The sequence below is a fragment of the Pleurodeles waltl genome, chromosome 9, assembly GCF_031143425.1.
Source record: "Pleurodeles waltl isolate 20211129_DDA chromosome 9, aPleWal1.hap1.20221129, whole genome shotgun sequence".
Lineage (NCBI taxonomy): Eukaryota > Metazoa > Chordata > Amphibia > Caudata > Salamandridae > Pleurodeles > Pleurodeles waltl.
The window spans coordinates 658300664-658316376 of NC_090448.1; the positions used below are offsets into that span (position 1 = coordinate 658300664).

Below are 15713 nucleotides of genomic sequence, written 5' to 3' on the forward strand. Positions count from 1 at the left end.
ACCCTCACCACAAAGACTGGGAGTCTAAGTATGGGGCAGGTGAGTAGGTACAATCTGGAATAGTTCCAGAACTGAAGGGGATCAAAGGCGGCCTGTGCTTGCACAAAAAGCCATCATATGCAGAAACTGTAAGGGACAGCCTCAAAACGGTAAGGAACCTGAAGGAGTCCAAAATGACATAAGAATTACAGTGAAAAAACACTGGGGCAATCATAGGGCACATATTGTATAGGAGTGTAGGTGAAACAGACACAAAAGATTGTCATACAGAGATTGAGCTAACAACAGTATGCACAAGGATGGCCAGAGGTCGTGGGTAACAGGCAGACAGAGGCCTGCAGATGAAAAGCAGAGACTCAAACAGGAACAAAAAGCCCAAGGCTGCCAGTTATGTGCATCATACCAAGACATGTTAAGAACCATCCCTGTGGCATTCCCCCTACACTTCCACAACATTCCCCACTTCCCCTCGTACTACTACCATAGTCTCCAACTGCACAGAATCTACAGTGAAACATCAGTCATTATCTGACAATAGGCTTACTAGTTTGGAATGTCAGTTATTTAACCAACGATAGCATAAATTGTAAATTTTCTTCACCAAATGGTATTTACAGCCGTATTTATACTTTTTTTGCGCCGCATTTGCGCCGCTTTTTGACGCAAAAACGGCGCAAACCTACAAAATACAATGGTATTTTGCAAGTTTGCGCCGTTTTTGCGTCAAAAAGCGGCGCAAATACGGCGCTAAAAAAAGTATAAATACGGGCCTTAATCTCTGCTATTTTGTTGGTTTCTGGGTAAACAGCAAAGCTTCTTTGCTATTTGCACAACCACCAACCAAATAGTACATGATCTCTGCCATTTAGTTGGTGGCCGGGTGAACAGTGAAGTTTCTTTGCTGTTTGCACGGCCGCTGGCCAAACAGTACATACTCTCTGCTAGTCAGTGGCCAGGTAAATAATGAAGTTTGCTACCTATTTACATGGTCACCGGTAAAATAGTGCATGATTTCTGTTATTTAGCCAAGCAGCCTTGTAAATAGCAGTGGAAATTCCCTATTTACCTGGCGGCTGGGTAAATACACCTTTAACTAAACTCCAAGTTACCCAGAACTATGCAAGCAGCATAAATTTGAACATGTCTCAAATACACGCCACCTCTTTACAATTATCACCAGTACAGCATTGCATAGGGTTGAAGGCCCTACACCATGAGCACAGAATTTAATATGATCACGAACTATACAACTTAAAGCTTCTTCTACTTACCCCACATTGCCCCATGTGCTTACTTTTTCCAAAGAGCAACTCAGGGTATCCAGAGTGAACCCACAGTGACATTATAGAGGATGATCCTTTCCAGTGGTGGCTAGTAATTTTGACAGGGAGAGATGTGGGTGGGCCACATATGCACACATAAGCACTCACTCACACCCAATCATTCACAACTGTGCACACACACACACACACACACATTCATGACATTCACAGCAAATTCATACAATTACACATGCACAGGAATGTTTGCACCAAACATTAAAAAAATAAAACTTACCTGCCTTGCAGCTCTGGGAGAGGAGAGCCTCTGAGGTCCCAGGAGGGTTGGGACTTCTGCATTCCCTCATTGGCTGACCCTAGGTCAGCCAATGAGGAGAAAGCAGCAGTTTCCCATTCAGAACAGACTAGGACAGTGAGAGTTGCTGACCTCACCCAGTCTGTGACGAGTTGTCACTGACAGACACTCAGCCCTGGCCACTTCAGGGCTTAAAACTGAAGTGCCTAGGTCCAAGGCAATCAGTGACACTCCCCCTCATCTCGAGGGGGAGAGCCTTCAGGCACTTTTGCCAGACTGAGGAGGTCCCGCGCACGGGGCTGTGAAATCCACAGCCTGGCAAAGTTCAGCTTTGGCAGCCAGGAGCCTGCACATTTAGCGCATGGCTCACTTCTGGCTGCTTGACCTGAACAAGAAGAGCATCTGTCGGGCTGAACTTTGCTCAGCCTGGCAGACACTCTTCCTGTCTGGGAAAAGTTGAGGGGGTTTCCCCTTCACCCATATGGACGGGCCATGGCTGATCATTTTGCTATCTTACCCATAAGATGTAAAACTCACTTCCTTTCCACATCAGAGCCATTACTAATCAACCAGCATATAGATTTGCATTGAAAATCTTCCGGCTCATCTAATATTAAGTCCTTATTTATTCCTCTGTTATTCAAGTGGCAGGAAACTTTCAGTGTTAGTGCACTTTATAGATATGGTAAAGGGGTATGGCAGCAAGGGAAAGGAATGGAAGTGAATCTGTGATTCTGCTCCTTCCCCACACAGAAAGCCTGCAATAGACCTACGCAGACACTCCCAGGGGCAGTTAATACCAGGCGCAGGACTAGTGAACTATACAAAACACATGTTGAATTGAAGCTGACTGTGATTGCATAGGTATCTGTCCAAAGTCGGGCTGGGACAGAAAATAGGCCCAGGCATCAAAATAAAGGTGGCTTCCGATTATCAAATCCCATAGCTCAAAAACGAACCCGTGTTTGCAAATTGGGAAAGTTTTGAACTGTGTGTGTTGCAAGGTTTGAGAAACTGCATGGATTTGAGCTTGCTCCAGGCAGCGTTTGCTTTAGTATCTGGAAAATTAACAGTAAAAAAACATCAAAGCAAACCATAAAAAAGACCCACTTACAATCAGAACAAGCAGTGGTAAAGCCAATAGGTCTTGCCTATACAAGAGCTATTGACTTAATGACTTGGCAATGTGTTTTTACCATGTTGTACACCAGTGTGGCTGCTTTTCAACATGGCTAAAAGTTAGAGGTGTGGAGTGACAAAGAGTGGAGTGGGGGAGTAGTGTTGTAGAGTGGATTTGTTGGAGTAGAGTGTTGTAGAGAGGAGTAGAGTGTCATAGAGTTGAGGGGGGTAGAGAGTGTCTGAGTGCATTGTCGTAGAGTGGAGTGGTGTAGTGTGGAGTGAGGTGGAATATGGTGGAGTGGGTTGGATTGGATTGGATTGGAGTAGAGTAGGGTGGATAAGAGTGAGGTGGGTTGGGGTGGATTGGAGTGGGTGGACTGGATGGGGTGAGGTGGATTGGAGTGTGGATGATTGGAGTGCAGTAGATTAGATTGGATTAGGGTTTGTGGACTGAATTTGAGTGATAGGATTGGGGTGGATTACATTGGGGTGAGGGGGGATTGGATTGGGGTGGAATCATTTGGGGTGGAGTGGAGTGAATTGGAGTGGAGTAGATTTGAGTAGGGTCGGTGGATTAGATTGGGCTCAAGAGGGGTGGATTAGATTGAAAAGGAGTGGGGTGGACTGGAGTGGGTTGGATTGGATTGGAGTGGGGTGGGGTGAAAGATTTGGAGTGGAATGGGACAAGTGGTTTAGGCCTGTATTTATACTTTTTTAGCGCCGCATTTGAGCCGCTTTTTGACGCAAAAATGGCGCAAACCTACAAAATACAATTGTATTTTGCAAGTTTGCGCTGATTTTGCATCAAAAAATGACGCAAATGCGGCGCAAAAAAAGTATAAATACGGGCCTTAGTGTGGAGTGAGTTGGATTGGACTGGTCTGGGGTCAAGTGGATTGAGTGGGGTGGCTTGGTGTGGGGTGAGGTGGGGTGGCTTGGTGTAGATTGGAGTGGGGTGAATTGGATTGAATGGGCTGGACTGGGGAGCACTGCACTATTATGTGTTAAAGCATAATTTTGAAAATTACACATAAAAAAACAATGTCACTTTGCAAAAGTTAGAACTAGATCATTGCCATGTTTTGAGAACTGTGCCTACGAGCAATAACAAAAGATGGGTGCAAAGTGAGAAAAGAAGTCTTGACGCAATAAAAGAAAAGAGTTAACTTTAGAAAATAAAATTTAGCAATTTTATTTATCTTTTTGGGCATGTTTTTTCCAGGCACATGCCTTCTGTTTTCAGGGCCCTGGAAGTTAAAAAGAAGTATGTTGATCATGTTGGGATGGGCATTGATTAGGTTGAATCAGTTAGTGCTTAGTCCCAGCTCCAGAGACAGGAATGGAAATTATGCTAGGCCTGTAATGATGAATTACAAGGCTGTAAAAAAGAGTGCCATGCAACTCAACAAATGGTAAGCGACAGGCGGGCTCCAAGCCCTATTTAGTTAACAACAGAGTCTCGCAAGCGAGACACATGTGCTAGTGCATGCTCTCGCAGTCTCGATCCTAAAAAGGCCCAAACACTGACCTATCATATTAACACTTCCAGGGCTGCTTGTTTTCCCTTTAGGCCAGTTTGACCCTGTGTCTGGCCCATTCTCATCACTCCCCTTACTGGCAACAAACTTGCTGAACGTGCACAGCAGTGGCTTGGAAGAGAAAGGGTGAGAGCCTCAACATGCACTGTCTGGATCAAATGAAGGTGAAACAGAGGATGGTGGCCATGACTTGGTCTCAAGACACTGCTCATGCAGGCTGGGCACTTGGGTGCTAAAACAGGCGGAGCTGGAGGGGCCCTGCTTCTGTGGAGGCACTGATGAATTGTCAGTCACTGTCACAGTAGGACCTGGGCATGCCCTACAGCAGTCTGGGGTTGTCACTCCACAAAAGTTCTTTACCTGCAGATGGGGGGGTCTGATGGCCACATCAGAGAGCCCTGAAATTGGGCACAAGCTTAGTGGGCAGTAATCTGACCCCATAGTTAGCACTTGACGGCCACCATCTTGCAAACAGCCATGTGAAGAATGGGCAACTGTCTCAGGGAGCCACTGAAGCACTACACAGAGAAGAAGATGCAGTAAACTCTTCCCTAGGAAACAAGGGAGTGGCAGATTGCACAATAATGTTTCAACAGGCAACAGACTTTAGACCTTAGCCATACCAGGGAGCAAAGACCACCAGAGACAATGTGATAAGTGTCTTTGAATAGTCGCCTACAGGTGGAATGTCAAATACATAGTGCCATGTACATTCTTCCCAGAGTCTAAAGAGGTCAAAGGTTGAGAAGAACATTATGGCCCTTTCAGAGTCAGCACCTAAAGTGTCCCCCATGCTGTCTCGCAGTCTTGATGCTTTGGAGATTCCCATTGTTGTCCACAGAGCCTGGGGCCATATTGTTGGTGGGGTGGGGGCTAGACCCTTTGGGACTGAACAGGACCAAGGCCACTGAGGAGTCAAGAAACCACCATAATGTGACAAGGCGGCACAGCATCACACACAAACAAACGCAGTTAATAGAGATGCTCAGAGAGTCCTCAAAGTGGGGATGTTGGGCAGCAGGAGGAGAAAATACAAAAGGACGGCAAGAATGTACTGAGTGCGAATCCTGGCCAGTTATCCCATGAAGTGCCAATGGCTCGATAGAGGGCCACTTTTCATTGCAGGAATGTGCCATAAGAAACTCATGGAACATAACTATGGCGTCCAACAATCCAACAGAGGGTGAAGAGACACAACCATCAAAGAAATGCTACCAGCTAAATGAAGGTAGGAAGTCAAGGGAGACAAAGCAATGCAATCCACGAGATCCTCACCAGGACAGAGAAGTGGACCATGAACTATCATATCCCAAGAATTTCTAGAACATTTTCCTATGGAAATTAAAGGCAGATGCCCCGCCCTAGACTGACCGGTACTGGTCTTCCAGCCAGTCAAGGCCCTTTCTGACCCAGCTCATGCCTCCGGTGCTGCTGCTCTCTCTCCTCCTCTGCCCTCTCTCTCTCTCCCCTCAGGGACTCTTCTGTCACCTTTCTTCCACTTTTTTCTGCCTTTTCTGTGACTCATTTTATGACTCTGTTTCCCGCTCTTTTGCTTTTTTCTGACTCCTTTTGTCACTCTCTCCCCCATTCTTTTACCTTTCTGTGACTCACACCCCTGTCCATTTGCCTTTCCTGTGTCTCTCACCCTTGTTCTTTTGCTTTTTATGTGACTCCTTTTGTGAATCACTCCCTCGTTCTTTTGCCTTTTCTGTGACTCCTTTTGTAACTCTCTCCCCATTCTTTTGCCTTTTCTGTGACTCATTGGTCACATTTCTCCCATGGATTCACTCCTTACCTGCTCTCCGGCATATCGTCTTCTAGCCTCTCCTTCCTTGTTAACCCCGGCCACCACCCCCCTCTCCATTGCGTCCCCAGCACCTACTTAATAGTGGCCACAACATGAATATACTGCAGATGCACCAAAAGCAAACCAGTCTGCACCCATCCATGCTTGGAACGCACCCAGCGCCGTGAACCCTGGTCCGGTCATCCTCCGCAGACGCACTACAGTGTTTCTTCACTCACTTGACCCGGGTTGCTGCTCTACCCATTTCAGCTGCGCAAAAGGAGAGTGTTAACTGAGAAAGCAGAAGCAATCTTCAAGAGCTGCAAGGAGATCTCTTCAATTTTAAAAAAATTACCCACCCCAAAGCAGCAGCCAACACCATCACCCCATCACAGAAGCTCTGTACCAGCGTGTCCAGTTTCTTCTACAACAAAAAAGAGAAGATCTACAGCAACTTCAAACAACAAACAGACCTCTAAGATCAACAACCTGACCACCATTGAAGACGAACACCTGACAGAACACCTGACGGAATGGAAAACACTCACAGAAGACACTGCAACAATCATGAAAATAGTACTCTGTGGGGTACCAATGGACCCATGCCCCCACCAAATCAACACCAATCTGCAGCGCCCTCGCCCACATCACCAACATCTCCATCAAATCTACTACCTTCCTTGAAGACTGAAAACATGCAACAGTCAACGTCCTCCTTAAAAAATCATCAGCTGACTCAAGCAGATTTAGTAACTTGTGGCCCACCTCCCTGCTCTCTTAGTTAGCCAAAGTGGTGGAAAAGGCCATCAACAGACAACTCACAAGGTACTTTGAATACCACAACCTACTGGACCACATTAAATCTGGATTCTGAAGCAACCCCAGCATTGAAACAGCACTCATTGCGGCCACAGATGACATCCGCCCCTTATTGGACTGTGGAGAGACCGCAGCCCTAATCTTACTTGACCTCACCGCAGCCTTCAATACAGTCTCCACCACACCCTTGTGAGGATACTGTATGACATAGGAATCCATGGAGTGGCCCTCAAATGGATAGGATCCATCCTCACAATAAGAACACAGCGAGCCAGAATACCACCATACATCAACAGAACTCAAGAATCTAATATTCGGAAACAAGAACTCCCCATGGGACTCCACTTGGTTCTGAGCTCGGCGCTACACCCACTCCAACCGCGCACACCACAAACCAGGGAATCATGGACAGCAAGCTCAGCATGACAGTGCAGGTCAACGCAGTCAGTTTCTCTGCTTCCTCAACCTTCGCATGCTGTACAAGATTGTCAAATGGCTATCCTAGAACACGAAACAGACTGCCACACAAGCCTTCATCACAAGCAGACTGGACCATGGCACCTTGATGCCAGACTTTTGAACTTGAAGCTCGAAAGACACCAGGCGGACAACCTCCCCCTGGCGTCCCTTCTCTCAAAGGGCTTGCCCTGAGAACCTAGGGACAGCCACACCCTCTGTACCACGTGTTGGGCATGGTCCCAGCTTAGACAATACCTGGATGTGATACCCTCTGCTCACCAGACATCCCTCTTCAGGACAACCCATGGCTCCAAATGACACTGGAAACACTAGTGAAACACACACTATACACCCACCTGATCCGTATAATGGGTGACCTTTTCAATAATGGTAAGCTGGATCTCGGCTCCATCTTCGAGGCCGGCGGCACAGTTTCCATGATGGACCGTTTTGTCAGTATCCGGCTAGATAGTACCCTATGGGAGATACTGCCCACCTTCCCGGAGGAGCCACCTGACTTCCCCCTCTCACTATAATTATCTTCACAGCCTGGAAGCACAATTTTAACTCCTTCATTCCTGACAAAGTATGGTGCTTCTGTTGCCTACAAACCAAGCTGGTTTCAATTAATAGTCAACACAAACTCTTGCACTATAAGTTCCTCCACCGAGCAAACACCACTTCCCAGGCCCTTGCTAAATTTGATTGCTCTCACAAATGCCCTAAATGTACTGCAGACAATGCAGATTTCGCCCATCTCACCTGGACTTGCACCACTACAAAAAGATTTTGGCAAGCTATATTTTCCCTTCTGTCAGACATGCTCAACCAAGTGCTTGTCCCTGAACCCCTCTTAGCACTTTTAGGATCTGTCAAACCTCTTGCACTGCAGCACAGACGATTTGCAGCGGTGGTGCTTCTACTATCTGAGCACGCATTGCTATGCTAACGGGTAGCAGTAGGAGACCTACCACGCCTCACTGATTACGAGACCTCATTTATTGTGACAATACGAGTGAGCTATCTGCCTCTCTCCTCCCCCTTACGCCCAGACCCAAGGACATCTGGAATCCTCTTTGCTCATACTTACTGAATCATGAAGTGCTTGACCCCTCTGTTGATGTGCCTGACCCTTAATCATTTTGCTGATTTCATGGCCTATACTTTGTAACCACTTACTGATCTGTGAATGTTGCCTGAATGCAGTTTCTCTCCTTTAGCTTTCACCAAGCTATGTATTACAGATTGCGGCTCTGTCTGTTGTTTTTTTTGGAAAAATGTAAATAAAACATTATGGAAAAAAACACAGGGGGGGTGGCAGCTCAGCACATACTCAGATACTAGCGAAGCTCCGGTATCTGGTGGCTTGGTATTGGTAGACTGGTAGAAAGTAGAAGTGTCCAGGCAATGGTGTTACATATACTATTTAATACTTGCTACTCCACTTTGCCAGGTGCTGTGTAAGCTTCGGTATTAGAATAGCTTGGAATTATACTCCTCTCCAGTAACCAGAGCAACCTCGTCCATTTAGGCTTAACATAGCTCCCATCCTATTCACTGCTGTATGCTTTAATTCAGATTTTTCTAAGCCATTGGGAAAACAAAGCTTCCAAAGATGTAGGGACAGCATTTGTGTCATAGTGGGGTCCTTATTTCATAAAGGCCATATGAAATCATTCAAGAACATCAAAAGACAATATAATCTCTTAGGAACAGAGGGGATCACATACATGCAAATTAGGCACTGGATACGTCATACTTCAATCATAGTTGGAGCAGCTTGCCCAGTCACCACTTTCGAAAAATTCTTGAAAAATGTGACATGGGGCCGCCAGGTCATTTCTAGCCTTTAAACGCAGTTACTAGGCCCTGCCCGCATGGACAGAAACCCCGACAGAGGCAGTGGGAACGGGAACTTGACTGGGACAACCCCTAAAAAAGCTGGGAACTATACAACAAAGCCTGCATTGCTGACCGGAGTGTGAAAGTGAGAGAAAAACACTACAAAATTCTCATGTACTGATATGATACCCTTGACAAAATATCTCAGTGGAACAACTCAAGACCCATCCCATGTCAGAGAGGGTGCAGAGCTAGTAGCACCTTTATACATTGACTGTGCTTGGAGGTGAATGCATGTTATAAGGATATAAGAATGATTGTAAGTATACATTTTGCACTAAGAAATAGCGCTAAATGCAACAAAACATGAATATGGGGCGCAAGCAGGCACTCGCACTTTCTAAATGTGGTCATGGAGTAGGATTTTTTCACAAGTTACTAACGGCATGTAGCACTATTTTCTTAGCGCAAAATGCACCATTACATCCGTAATGGACGCAAGGATGCATTTTTGGCTGATAAACAGCAGTAAATGCAGCAGAACATGAGTATCGAGCGCGAGCAGCCTCTCACACTTGATAAATGTGGTCTGACTGTAGGATCCCCCCCCCCCCCCAATCACTTAAAAATGCAAGGATGAGTAATTGCATAATTTAATTACTCAGATTACTCTGGTGTAATTGAAATTCCACTCAGGCTCAATGACGACTACTGGAATAACATGGTACAATTCTAAGTAACTTTGCTGGTAACTTAAGCACATGTACACCACAAGGCATCGTTGAGGCCTTGCATCTGAGACTAAAACAGGGTAACCAAGGAAACAAGTGTTGGCACTCTCCATCATCCTAGCTAAAACGCCCTCTGGCTGATAGAATGGAGAGAACTGGCTGCGGTAGAGTGTGTGCGGGAAAGAGGGATGAAATGATCAGGATAGACTGCCCAATGACAAACCTGACTACCCCTTGTGAGTCTCCAGGACATCACGTTTCAATGTCCCCATGGACAGACATGTGAAGATGGGGGTTTGATGATCACCAAAAGCACTCCACCACATCAATCACACGACTTCATATGGCACACCGGTGTCCTACGCCTGCCTCGTTTGTGCTGAGCATTGTTTGTTTATTTATAGAAAATGGTAACAATAGTTTCAAACAAAAAAGAAGCTTGAACTAGTGTTCTTCATCAGAAGCCCGCACTGGTAGTCAATATGGGGCAAAGGCAAGCAGTGGAAGAAGCTTGCGCTCATGATCATTTTGAGGAGGTGGCACTAATGATTATTGTCAACATTGGCTGATCATTGCGGCAGCTTGTGCTGGTGGTCACTGCCAGTAGCTGGCACTGGTGGGTAGTGTGAGTAGCTGGTTGCACTGATGTGCAATGCTGCCAACGGTGACCGTTTTAAGAAGCCAGGCCGGTGATTATTCTGATTGGCTGTCCCTGGGGGTCACTGTGTAAAAGTGGTACTGGTGATCGGTCTGAGAGCCTGGCACCGGTGATGTCTGTGGAGATCATTGGGAAAAGCTGCTAAAGGTAGACATTGGGATAGATGGAACATTGTGAGAAGCCAGCACCGATATGCAAAACTGACACTGGTAACTGGTAATCGGTGAACAAGAAGCCGGCACTGGTGGCACTAGTGATTTGTTAGAAACTGCCACTGAGGATTACCGTGAGAAGCCAGCACAAGTGACCATTAAGCGAAGCTGCTGAAAGTAGGAATGGGGAGAAGCCATCAGTTTTGTACCAGAGCTCCTTTGAGAAGCTGGCACTTGTGATCATCGTGAGAATGTGATACCCGTGGTACTACAAATGATAAGAGGCTCGCACTAAACTGGAGATAATCATTAGAGGCCAGCGCTGAGGTTCTTTGTGAATGTTTGGCCCTGGTACTTATAGTGAGAGGCTGGCGCCGAGTACCTTTGTGAGAAGCCATCACTAGTGGTCACTCTGAGAAGCAGGCCTTGGTAGGGACTGCATGAAGCTGACACTTGAGGCGCGTGATGAAAAGTGGACTCCTGCAATGTGGGAGCTGGCACCAGTGATAGCTGAAGAAGGGGAAGTACTGATGGACAGCGTGAGAAGGCGCCATAATGAATATTGAGCTGGCAGTCGTGTGCACTTTAAAGAATTCTAACACTGGTGAGCCATGGAAGAAGCTGTCTCTATTGATCCTTGTGAGATGTTGTATTCAGTCACGTTTGTGAGAAGATGGCACTAAGGCCCGTATTTATACTTTTTTTGCGCCGCATTTGCGTCGTTTTTTGACGCAAAAACGGCGCAAACTTGCAAAATGTCATTGTATTTTGTAGGTTTGCGCCGTTTTGCGTCAAAAAGCGGCGCAAATGCGGCGCTAAAAAAAGTATAAATACGGACCACAATTGTATTTTGCAAGTTGGTGTCGCTTTTACGTCAAAAATGACGCAAATGAGGCGCTAAAAAAGTATAAATATGGGCCTAAGTGTAAACTGGCATGGATGAACCCTACCTTGAAGGTGTGCCTTGTGTGCAGCGACAGAAGCTGTCACTTGTGATCAATGTGTGTAGCTGTGTAATAAACAGGCTAGTGAACATTATGAGTAGCAACAGTGAAAATGAGTGTGAGAGCCTGGCACGGGAAATCATTGTTATAGTATAGTGTAGAATTATACGGTCAGTGTAAGAAACTGGCCATGGGGGTGACTGTGAGAAGTTGCCACTGATAATGCAAGTAGACACCACTGAGGATGAATATGCAAAGCAGGCCCTAGGGTTACTGCGAGAATCTAGCACTGGGGACCATGGTCAGAAGCCGCCAGTGGCGGCCACCCTGAGAATCTGGCACTGGTAAGCACGGTCAGTACCTCGCACAATAACCCCACTCCCACGCTACGCCAGGCCTTCAGCATGACAATGCATGCTTTGCATATGACACAACTTGGCGAATTGTGATAAAACTGTATAACTTCTCAAAATACGCCCACGAATGTAACATTTGGGGGAAATCGCACTCGGAACATTTTCCCCAGTAATGTTTCCACTGAACTCATACTTCAGCTACCCACATGTTTTTTGTAAATAGTATACTGCGTGCTCGTTTCCAATAAAGAATCTGCTGTAATGCAACATTTATCTAATAAGCGTGACTTCTTCCAGCCCTAAAGTGTCTCAATCCAACACTATTCAGAAGAACATTGGACTGATAAAAATAAAATAAAAATCTTCCTACCGGGCGGTTTACTGCGGCGCTCACAATGCTTGCACATTTGAATGCCTCTAGTGCGAATGTCATGACTTCTATCAGCTTCAGGCCAAGTACGATGTCCCAGTGTTTCGGTGTGGCCCTCTTTTATGGGCTAGACCCTGCTGAGATGTGCAGACACACTCCCTTTAAAACTGAAGAAGCGCTTTGTCCCAGTACTTCTACACAATGTAAAGGTTGCATTTTTGCTACATCTTGGTCAGAGCAAACATTGACGTTGCTCCTGTCTGGCTGGGAAATTGTTGCATACAACGCCAACAGAAAAAAAGGTTTCCCTCATTCACCGTAGCCCTGTAGTATTTGTAAAGAGAATTATTTTCATAGATCCATGATTTGTACAAATCCGTTTCTAGTCAAACATTTGAGTGTTGCCATAGTGGAAATGCCATCAGACCGGTTTCAAGTGGCTTCGAATTGGTCGGCCTTTTTTGCATTACCACTGGACAGCTACGTAGAAATGTCTGTCTTCGTCTTAAACTGACTTTTAGCTTCTAATGTTGTGCATTTGTATTTTAAATGACCGCAGTGCTTAGTTTGAGCCGGTGGTTGCTGGTGGGGCACTTATTTTGAGGGCCGGCGCTTAGTTTTCTGTATCAGGCATTTACTGCGACCAAACGACACATATGGGAAAGACAGAGGAAGAGAAAAACGAGAACGCGCCAGGAAGGGAGAAAGCAGAAAGGTACAAGAGTGAGTTGAAGGGACAGGAAGTGGCTGTCAATGGATTAAAGAGGCCCGAGGTGGCTTCAAGATTACTCAGACTCGGCATTCTGTCCTCCACATTTAAATGCAGCAGCCGCCTGTTTCAGAGGAGAGCTGTGGGCACTGGCACGTTTTTATTTACAAATTAAGCACTGAATGACCGACAGGATTTGCCCCCCTTTCCACTGTACAAATAGTGCTCAATATCCAAAAACCCTAGGGCTGAAATGAAGCCAGTAGAAATCATTTGTAACTGGGCAAATAGAATTTCTAACTCACCGTGGACTCCTTTTCAATCGGTTACCAAAAGTGGACCGGACCCATTACCTTATTTCCACATCACTAAGCTGCATGATTCTTGGAATGTGCTGGTAGGCATCACCAGGCGAGTTTGTTACAGGGTTAAGGCGATCCCCGTGGCGACATCCGTGGGTTTGAGACAAACTGGCACAGAGGAAAGAAAATACAAACAACTCCAGATTGACTTGTTGTTAAATTGTCATTACCAAGGCAAACATCCATACTGAGCCATCGGCAGGTATTACGCACTTTTATGTAAAACATTTCCGATCGTACTTCATCCAAGGAAGATAAAACACTCTCCCCTGACCCCAAAGTCTGTGAAGGGAACATACTTGTAGACAAACCTTGCTAGCCTCCAATGCACCTTGCCGCTCACAGCTCGACGGACGGGCTGCGGCCGCGCCACGCCAGTGCCGGCCGGTAGGGCGAGCCCCCTCCGCGAGCTGCTGTGCGCTCCAAACGACCTAATCCCTTCCAGTTTGTGGCTGTGCAGGATGAATGGCGACCAATGTCCCATTTAGCTCAAGACACACTACAATCAGACCTCATCCCTTCCAAGTTCGTCCTATTTCAGGGGACCCCGTTTGTTTGAGCCCCTCTAACTTAAGGTGACGGTGTTCGGGAACCTTTTTGAGACGTAACTCTAAGCTATCACTTTCTCTCAGGACGTAACTCCACCCCACACCGATATCACTGACTGTGCCCTTGATATGGCCCCCGACACGTACCTGAGCAGTGGTTACAGAGGGCCTCGCGCGCTGCCTGCTCCTGCCCCGCACACGGTCCGAGTGCTCGCAGTGTGCCCTGGCAGACTCACGCGCCTGCTGTTTTCTGAAGTTTGGGGTGTGTAGAGGGTCCGGGCCTCCTCCCTGGATCTTTACTGTCTCCTCCCCCTGTACTTCACTCCGGCTCTCTCGTCCCTCCACCCCTATTCCCTGCGCTTGCCTTTCTCTCTCACACCCGCTTCCAAAGCGTGTCTTTGTATCAGAGGGCAGTGCCATGCAAGGACCAAAACAGTCACAAGACACAACTTTGCGCTGTGTGACTTTGTTAGAAATATCCTCCCAGGTGTATATAATGGATAGCAAGGAAACTGCGTGATAGTTTCAATGACACTATTTGTAATTTCCATTAAAATTACACGGTATGTGACTGACCCTTGTGTAGTTATCTGCTTAGGACGTGTTCTACTTTAAGGCGCGCCTTAAGTGCAACGTTCATGAAAAACGTAACTCGCTCATCTGTGCTCAGCGGCGCAGAGCTAAGCCGCGTTTAGCATCTCGCACACCCAGACAATTAGCGCATGTACCGTCGATCAAACCACCGGCATGCAATACTTGCAAATACAGCACGGTGCTATTTTTTCCTTTTGGGCAGCCCACTATTGCAGATTTTCCTACAGTAATGCATTGCATGCATCTGAGAAAATCTTTGCCTTAGTGTCTTATGGGCCATTTTAAGGCCCAGGTCTGCATACAAATAAAAGAGGCACAAGGCCAGCATAATGAAATGCACACATTAGGGTGAACCAACTCTATGATTCAACATTTCCGCATTCAAAGTCATTTGGCATCGCCTGAAACCGCAATGCATCAAAATCCCTACACTGGATGCAAAACAAGCATAACTGGGTGACAGCAATCCAAAGTGCTATCATCACTCATGCTAAGGGACATTTGCCCTGCTCAGCATAAGTAGTACAACTTAACACATTGGAAAATCTGAGCCGAAAGTTTACGTCAACTAAACACCTGAGTCAACAAGGGGCAATCATGAAATCCATAAGAAAGTCATATATAATCTACCCCCTTCTCTACTCGACCCCCCAGACCACACTGAGCTGCAGTGATGGTGGTAATACACCGACACAGACACATGCTGCTGTAAATAGAAAGAAATTGACAAAGAAGAAGGCCGAGCAGGTTTAAAAACTGAGAATAAGGATCACACTAATTTGGGGACAAAAAACATCGTAAAGTAAAGGTATAGAATAAGCCGTACTACCATATCAGAACTCCTGAATAAAGCGCACATTCCCTTGAACCAACACCAGGCAGTTCCTCTGCAATAGATAGATAGAAATACTTTATTCGATTGTGTATCAACAACCATAAAAGCACATACAAAATAATAAATACCAATGTATGTAGAAGTAATTGCTGTACTTCACCCACCCTCCTCTGTCCCACTCAAGAGCACATGTGCCGCAGTGCATAAGAAACTGCATTTTCTGTCCATGTTTCACATGTCTTGGAAATGATCATGGCCATCTCACCACCATACATGAGGTTTCCTAAACTGGAGCCCAATGTGCAACTAGCACATG

General features: G+C 46.2%; 1 protein-coding gene across 3 annotated transcripts in view; it reads right to left on the reverse strand.

Moving 5' to 3' along the window:
* The window catches only part of LOC138259831 (proton-coupled zinc antiporter SLC30A1-like), a 127135-nt gene extending 112796 nt beyond the window's left edge, over nucleotides 1-14339 (reverse strand). The window contains exons 1-2 of one of the 3 annotated variants that reach the window (XM_069207727.1): nucleotides 14116-14339; nucleotides 13412-13528 (exon numbers count right to left, since the gene is read on the reverse strand). The gene's annotated coding sequence lies outside the window, so the exon portion shown is untranslated. Of the gene's footprint in view, nucleotides 1-13363; nucleotides 13529-14115 lie in introns of all 3 variants that reach the window. The other 2 variants (XM_069207726.1, XM_069207725.1) reach the window with 2 other exon arrangements.
* Between the last annotated feature and the right edge of the window lie 1374 nt (nucleotides 14340-15713).